Below are 8248 nucleotides of genomic sequence, written 5' to 3'. Positions count from 1 at the left end.
TACTGTTTTTCAGAGTGGCTGTACCAGCTTGCATTCCCACCAACAGTGTAGGAGGGTTCCCCTTTTTCTGCATCCTTGTCAACACCTGTTGTTTCCTGACTTACTAATTTTAGCCATTCTGACTGGTGTGAAGTGGTATCTCACCATGGTTTTGATTTGTATTTCCCTGATGCCAAGTGATATGGAGTACTTTTTCATGTCTCTGTTGGTCATTTGGATGTCCTTTTTTGCAAAAATACCTGTTCATGTCTTCTTCCCATTTCTTGATAATCCAATATAATCCAATTTGTTCTCTGGGTGTTGAGTTTGATAAGTTCTTTATAGATTTTGGGTACTAGCTTTTTATCTGATAAGACATTTACAAATATCTTCTTCCATTCTGTTGGTTGTCTTTTGGTTTTGTTGACTGTCTCCTTTGCTGTGCAAAAGCTTTTGATCTTGATGAAGTCCCAGTAGCTCATTTTTCCTTGCTTTTGTCTTTGGCGATGAAGAAACAGATTCTTTTTTTTTTTTTTTTAAGATTTTATTTATTTATCTGATAGAAATCACAAGTAGGCAGAGAGGCAGGCAGAGAGAGAGGAGGAAGCAGGCTCCCTGCTGAGCAGAGAGCCCGACGCGGGGCTCGATACCAGGACCCTGAGATCATGACCTGAGCCGAAGGCAGCAGCTTAACCCACTGAGCCACCCAGGCGCCCTAAGAAACAGATTCTTAACTATACAGAATAAACTGATGGTTACCAGAAGGGAAGTGGGTGGGGTGGGTTAAATAGGTGATGGGGATTAAGGAGGGCACTTGAGACGAGCACCAGATGATGTATGGAAGTGTTAAATCACTAAATTGTATACCTGAAATGAATATTACACTGTGTGTTCACTAACTGTGATTTAAATAAAAACTTTAAATAAACTTAGCACTGCTTTGGACCTACCTAACAAATCATAAAAGAACTGAAAGGATCAAATCATTTCCAAGTAACTTAACTGATTTCTAGAACAAAGCTCAAGATTTATAAGAATACAAAAATATCCAACACCCAACAAGGTAAAATTCTGGCATCTAATCTAAAATTATCAGGTATGCAAAGAGTCAGGACACATGACCCATAATAATGAGATAACCAGTGAAACCAACTCAGAACTGACACAATGTTATCTTAAATATAAATAGAGACATGGAAGACATAAGATAGACATACATCAAGTTTCTAGAAATAAAAATCACAATGTCTGAGATGAAAAATAGACTAGATGGAATTAAACAGCAGATTAGACAATACAGAAGACTAATGAACTTAAAGGCATAGCATCAGAAACTATCCAGAATGAAAGACAGAGAGATAGAAGAGTAATAAGACAAGACAAAAACATGAAGAGTATCCATGAGCTGTAGGGGCATAACTACACTAAAATAATAAAGAGTTATAGCCAATAGTCCCACAAAGGAGATAAATGAGATAAAAAAAAATAGCCCATTAATTCATAAGCAGTCAGATAAAAAGGAAAAGGGGAATAAAGAGGAGATTAAGACATAGAGAACAAATAGCAAGATAACAGATTCCAATCTAACCATATCAATAATCACATTAATTGTCAGTGGTAGAAGCACACCAATTAAAAGGCAAAATTTATCAGATTGGATTTTAAAAAAGCAACAACAGACTATATGCTATCTACAAAAAAAGTATCTTAAATATAAAGGTAACAAATAGGTTAAGAATAAAAGTATGGAAAAGATACACCATGCTAACACTAGTCAAAAGAAAGCTGAAGTTCTATGAATATCAAACAGTGGATTTCAGTGCAAAGTATATATAAAACTTATAGTCAAGAGATTTCAGTAGGCCTCTCTTAATAATTGAGAGAATGAGTAGGCAGAAAATCAGCAAGAACATGAACAGTGCTATCAACAAACTTGACATTTATAAACACTCCACCAAACAACAGCAAAATGCACACTGTTCTCAAGTGTACTTGAGTTGTACCCGAGTTTTCGCGTCCGAGAGACCACCAAGGAGCCAACACCGATGCAATCACACGAGGGTTTATTTAACAAGCTTAAGCTTGGGCCCAAGTATACCCAAATCAGCAGAGTAGGGACTTGGACCCCGAGCTTAGTTAAGGCAGGGGTATTTATGGGTTCCTGTTACTAAAGCAGGGTGGGGGGTCTCTGGAACTAAAGCAGGGTGGGGCTTCCTGTTACTAAAGCAGGTTAGGGGTCTCTGGAACCAAAGCAGGGTGGGGGTTCTTGTTACTAAAGCAGGGTGAGGGTCCTTAGAACTAAAGTAAAGTAGGGGAAAGTTCAGCCTTTGGGCACATGGGTCTGAGATGGCTGCCAGAGCTAAGATGGTTGTACTTATGCTAAGGCTAAACCTGAGGTGGGAAGACCTTAATTTTTCTCGGCCTCCACACCTGAAACATTTACTAAGATAAACCATATTCTGGGCCATAAAACACATCTTAATATATTTAGAAGGATTCAACACATACTGAGTATTTTCTTGGACTACACTGAGATGAAATTAGAAATCAATAAAAAGATTTCTGGAAAATCTACAAATGTTTGGAAAGTAAATAACACTTCTAATTAACCCATGGAGGGGCGTCTGGGTGGCTCAGTGAGTTATGATCCCACAGTTCTGGGATTGAGCCCCGCATCAGGCACTCTGCTCCGCGGGGAGCCTGCTTCCTCCTCTTTCTCTGCCTGCCTCTCTGCCTACTTGTGATCTCTGTCTGTCAAATAATAAAATCTTAAAATAATAATAATAATTAACCCATGGATCCATCTAAGAACTCAAAAAGGAAATTATAAGGTATTTTGAAATGAATGAAAATAAATATAGAATCTATCAGAATTTATGGGATGCTACTAAAGCAGTACTTAGGGGGAAATGTAAGCACTAAAAACCTACATTAGAGAAGAGGAAAAGATCTCAGCTCAATGACCTCAGCTTCCACGTTGAGAAACTAAAAACAAAACAAAACAAAACAAAAACAAAGTAAGCAAAAGAAAGACAACAGTCGTAATCAGTGAAATGGAAAATAGAAAAATAGAGAATAATAACCAAAATCTAATTCTTTGAGAAGATTAATAAAATTCATAACCCTCCAATATCAGGAATGAGAAAGGTTCTCATCCCTATAGTTCCTACAGATAGTGAAACAATAATGAGAGAATATTAGGAATAATTTTATGCCTATAAGTGCAACAGCTTAAATATCTCTGGCAAATTTTGGGGGCACCTGTGTGGCTCAGTGGGTTAAGCATCTGCCTTGGTTGGGTTCAGTTCATGATCTCAGGATCCTGGGGTTGAGCCCCATTGTTACAGGCTCCCTGCTAAGCGGGGCGTCTGCCTCTCCCTATCCTTCTACCTCTCCCCACTGCTCCTGCTCCCTCTCCCTCATACACTCTCTCTCTCAAATACATACATAAAATCTTAAAAAAAAAAAAACTGGAAAAATTTTTGAAAGACATAGACTACCAAAGCTCATTCAAGAAGGAACAGATAAACTTAACAGCCCTGTATCTATTTTTTTTAAAGATTTTTATTTATTTATTTGACAGATCACAAGTAGGCAGAGAGGTAGGCAGAGAGAGAGGGAGAAGCAGGCTCCCTGCTGAGCAGAGCCCGATGTGGGGCTTGATCCCAGGACTCTGGGATCATGACCTGAGCCGAAGGCAGAGGCTTTAACCCACTGAACCACCCAGGCGTCCCTGTATCTATTTTTTTAAATTGAGTGTGAACACCTTTCCACAAAGAAAATTCCAGGTCCTAATGGCTTCACTGGTGAATATTACCGAACATTTAAGAAATACACAAAACCATCTTGACATTACTCTTACAATTCACTCTCTGAGGCCTGATGCCTAAATCAAAGACATTACAAAGAAACTTCAAACTAATACCCACCAATACCCAAAACAAAAGCAGAAATTCTTTGGTGGGAGGGGATTGGATTTTATTAATCCAACTGTACAAACGACCCCCCATTGTCTGCCACCCCTACTTTCTTCCAAAAAGTACGGGAGTGAGAGGGAGAGATGGATTGAGCGGAAGACCCCCTCCCCCCAGGAGCCACTTACAAAAGCGGGGGGAGATGGGCCCAGGGGATGACATCACAAAAATAGCAACAAATAAAAGAGGAGCCAACAGGGATGCCTGGGTGGCTCAGTGGGTTAAACCGTTGCCTTCGGCTCAGGTCATGATCCCAGGGTCCTGGAATCGAGTCCCGCATTGGGATCCTTGCTCAGTGGGGAGCCTGCTTCTCTCTCTGCCTCTGCCTGCCGCTCTGCCTGCTTGTGTTCTCCCACGCTTGCTCGAGCTCTCTCTATCTCTCTCTGACAAATAAATAAATAAATAAAATCTTAAAAAAAAAAAAAAAAAAAGAGGAGCCTACAGAACCACTACACAACACAAAGCTGAGCAGGGGGAGGGGATGGGCGAGGGCAAGGGGAGCACAAGGGAGACGGCACACTGGAAGAGAGAAGCCCAGAGGCTTCTCCCTTCTTTCTCACGGCCTCTAAAGCTGCTGGCTCCACCTGGACAGGCCAGTGAGTTCTGCAGTATCTGTGTGTGTCTTCTCTTCCAGTGCTAGGGTCCCGAGAGAAGGGGGCGGGAACCACCAACTCCTCCCAGGGCCACACCTGTGCCTGCCTTCTCCACCCCACTGAGGAATGTCTGCCAAGAGCTACAAGAGAGGTAGGGCCCCTCTACCTCTACCTCAGGCTTCTACCAGGCCCCAGGCCCATCTCTGACAGGCAGAGCCTAAAAAATAAAATATTAACACAAAAAGCCCAGTGCAGGACTGGCTGAGAAGAATAACTGCTAGATCACCAGGCCCAAGAAGACAGACTGAAAGGTAGGAAAGAGAAGCAAAACACATCCAGACTCTGGAGCGCATTTCAGGACCATGGCAATGACAGTCCCACTGCCTCCCTCACCCACAGGCTGGGACAGGGATCCTTGTAAAAGGAGATGAGGTATAAGGGCTCTGTGCCTCTTCAAGCTTTCGTTCAATCAAGCCAGGGAGGCAGAGAAATACAGGAGCCCAAATACAGCAGGTCAAAGTTCTGATGCCAGCGTGCAAGAAACAGGCAAGGCCTGGGAGCAGGGTACAGCCAGAGTCCAGGTCCGAGAACAGCCTGCATTTCAAATATTCTGGTCTGTCAGACCACGTATCCCAATTTGGGGCAAAAATATGGTCTTTAGGAGAAAAGCCCAAGAGAGGCTGAGAAAGGGCTGGTGGCTTTGGTATGAGGGACGCATGTCTGGACAGCATCTCTTACCCACTGTCTTAAGGCCCCAAATCACCAAGAAACTGCCCCAGCCATGACCTCTCTTGCTTCTTCAAGCTGTTTGGTTCTTTAAGGGGGTAGGACTTGGGTCGGTCTTGGAGGAGGCGAGGGATGGGTAAGAAAAAGGAAAATTCCCCATTTATTCCCTAAAGCTGTCTCCTAAACCCCATGAAAGGGATACTGCAGGGATTGGATCCCAAATCTTCTGGCCAGAAACCTTTAACATCCCTGCAAAAACTAAGGCTGTGGGGCTAGAGAGGAGGGTTAGGCATGGGTCCTGGGGTGTCCATCATTGGCACAGAGGAGACCCCTGCCCCCAGATCTTCCTCCAGCCTCTGTTCTCCGGCAGTCATTGCCGCAGGCCTTCAGAGACTGTAGCCACCACAATGCTTGGCTCAGCTTTGGCGTCCTGGATCTCTGTAGACTGCAGTACATATAAATAAGTTTCCAGAAGACTGAGCAATCCAGGTTCTTCTGCATGCCGCCCTCAGTTCTTTCTCTGCCCCCAGGAGCCACTGTGTTTCTGCCCCATGGGGATGGGAAGCCAGTGGAAACAAGGACCAAGAACTAGACTTGGAAACCATCACCCTCGCCAGTGTCACCCATTGTTAGCAGCCACCAGCTGCGCCACACCATCATGGATGTACAGACTGGATCTGCTTGTCCTGAGGCAGAGATCACAAGCCCAGATGGTGGAGACCTCAGGGGTCAGCAACCCATACATGCTCTGTCACACCTGTGCATTTGTGGTGGAGCCACTTCTTGCAGGAGGCCTCACACAGAATGGTATGCTGGCCGTCACTCACCTCACTGCAGCAGGCACCACATAGGTGTACCGGGCCTGGGAGAGGCGAGGCCCTGAGCACCCACCTGCCTTGCTGGGAGGGGCGGGTGCCAGACTGTTGGGATCTAGAGTTCCCCCACAGTGCTGTTCATGGGGGAAACTGGGCTGATTCCCATTAAGAGCAGCAGCTGGGGAGCCTGAGTGAGGTTCCTGGGGAAAAGCACTGAGGGCAGGTGGGTTCAAGGGCTTTCCCCCAGTCCTAACCAGGGCCAGGAAAGCCAGGGTCTGGACCAAGGAGGAACTTGTATTGGGAGGCAGGCAGGGGAGCCCTTGACCAGGTCTCTGGAGGAGATTAAAAGCTCCTGGCTGCACAAAGTGTGGGGGGAGAGAAAGAAGGAAGCAGCTCCCCTCTGGGAGTTTGTCCCATGGTGGGTGAGATCATGGGGCCAAATCCTCCGAGTGGGCCTGGCATCATCTGCCCACCAGGAGGGCTGAAGTTTTGACCCAGAGGCTGGTTGAGGGGTTGGCTAGGAGAGTTCATGTTGCCGGGGGGGGGGGGGGTGAGTAGCCAGGGCCCTGGGTGGGAGGTGGTGTTTATGTTAAAATTAGGGCCCATAGGGTTGTGAGGGAAAGGGAGGTTTATCAATGAAGAAGCTGGGGACATCCTCCACTCCCAAAACCATAGCCTGAGAGTAGCTGGCCTGCCATGCCCCCTGTACACAGAAGCTTCCAAAGGGGACAGGACTGCCAAAGAAGGTGGGGTTCTGTGCCCCCTACCTTAGGGGCTCTGAAAGTCATCCTCAAAAGGATTGGATGCAACCAGGTGATCCACCATGGGAGTCATGCATGGTGCGAACTCCGTCAGATATGAGTATGCAGGGCCCTGAGTATTTGACCTCCTTTGCTTCTTTTCTGGGCTCTTCATCTGCAGATCTGCCTTGTCCTGCTTCCTCAGGGTGCTAGGTGGAGCAGGGGTGTGTGGGGGGCAGCCACTTCCTACCAGCTTGTCAAGGTGGGCGTGGCTCTGAGGTGGCTGTGGTGGCAGGGGCCCAGGGTCAGTGTGGTGGGGGACAGACTCATCCTTGGGGGCACCATCCCTGGGAGGGGGATTAAGGTGCCCTCAAGGAGTGGCCAGGCCAGGTAGCAAGGCGAGGCGCCCAGTAGAGTGCCAACCACCCAGTCCCAGGAACGAAAATTCTAAGGAAAATTTTAGCAAGTCAAAACTGTATTAAAAGGATAAAACATCAAGACAAAGTGGGTTAATCCTAGGAATACAGTTCGTCTAGAATTCAAAAGTCAGTCAATGTTAACATACCAATCTTATTCACAAACTCAGAAAGGAAAACCGTATGATCATCTCAACAGATCCACGAAAAGCATTTAACAAAATCCAAAGCTATATTCCTGATCTAAACAAAACAAAACAACAACCAAAAAAACCAAAACAAAACCAAAAACCTCTCAGCAAACTAAGAATAGAAGACTTCATTGACCTGATAAAGGACATCTATAAGAAAACCTACCACCAATATTATACTTAATTATAAAAGGCTGAATGCTTTCCTTTAAGATCAGGAACAAGACAGATTTCCACTCTCACCAGCACTATTCAACATTGTATTGGAGACTCTAGCCAATGCAATCAGGCAAGAAATATAAATAAAAGCCATCTACTAGAAAGAAGTAGTCTTTGTTCAGAGATAGTATAATCTTCTAGATAAAAAACATGATGGACTCTATAAAAAAAAGTTACTAGGACAAGTAAATCAGTTTTTTTAAGGTTGTGGGATACAATACCAGTATACAAAAGTCAATTAACAGTATTTTGAATTAAATTTTGAATGGAAAACTGAAAATTGAATTTTATTTTTTTAAAAGATTTTATTTATTTGACAGACAGAGGTCACAAGCAGGTAGAGAGGCAGGCAGAGAAAGTGGGGCGGGGTGGGGAGGAATCAGGCTCCCTGCTGAGCAGAGCGCCTGATATGGGGCTTGATCCCAGGACCCTGACATCATGACCAGAATTGAAGGCAGAGGCTTAACCCACGGAGCCACTCAGGCACTCCTGAAAATTGAATTTTAAAAATAATATAATTTATAACATCAGAAATAAGACAGGCTTCGGGATAAATCTGACAGAAGATGTGAAACATTTGTACTCTGAAAACCAC

The 8248-nt window shown here is 44.7% G+C and overlaps 1 pseudogene; it reads right to left on the bottom strand.

Annotated features, from left to right (window-relative positions):
- Positions 1 to 5891: 5891 nt before the first annotated feature.
- LOC125105430 (pygopus homolog 2-like) lies at positions 5892 to 7693 on the bottom strand (annotated as a pseudogene).
- Between the last annotated feature and the right edge of the window lie 555 nt (positions 7694 to 8248).

Source organism: Lutra lutra, chromosome 1 (genome assembly GCF_902655055.1).
Source record: "Lutra lutra chromosome 1, mLutLut1.2, whole genome shotgun sequence".
NCBI classification, from domain to species: domain Eukaryota; kingdom Metazoa; phylum Chordata; class Mammalia; order Carnivora; family Mustelidae; genus Lutra; species Lutra lutra.
Note: the sequence above shows the minus strand (reverse complement) of the source record. Positions and strands in the feature narration are given on the sequence as shown.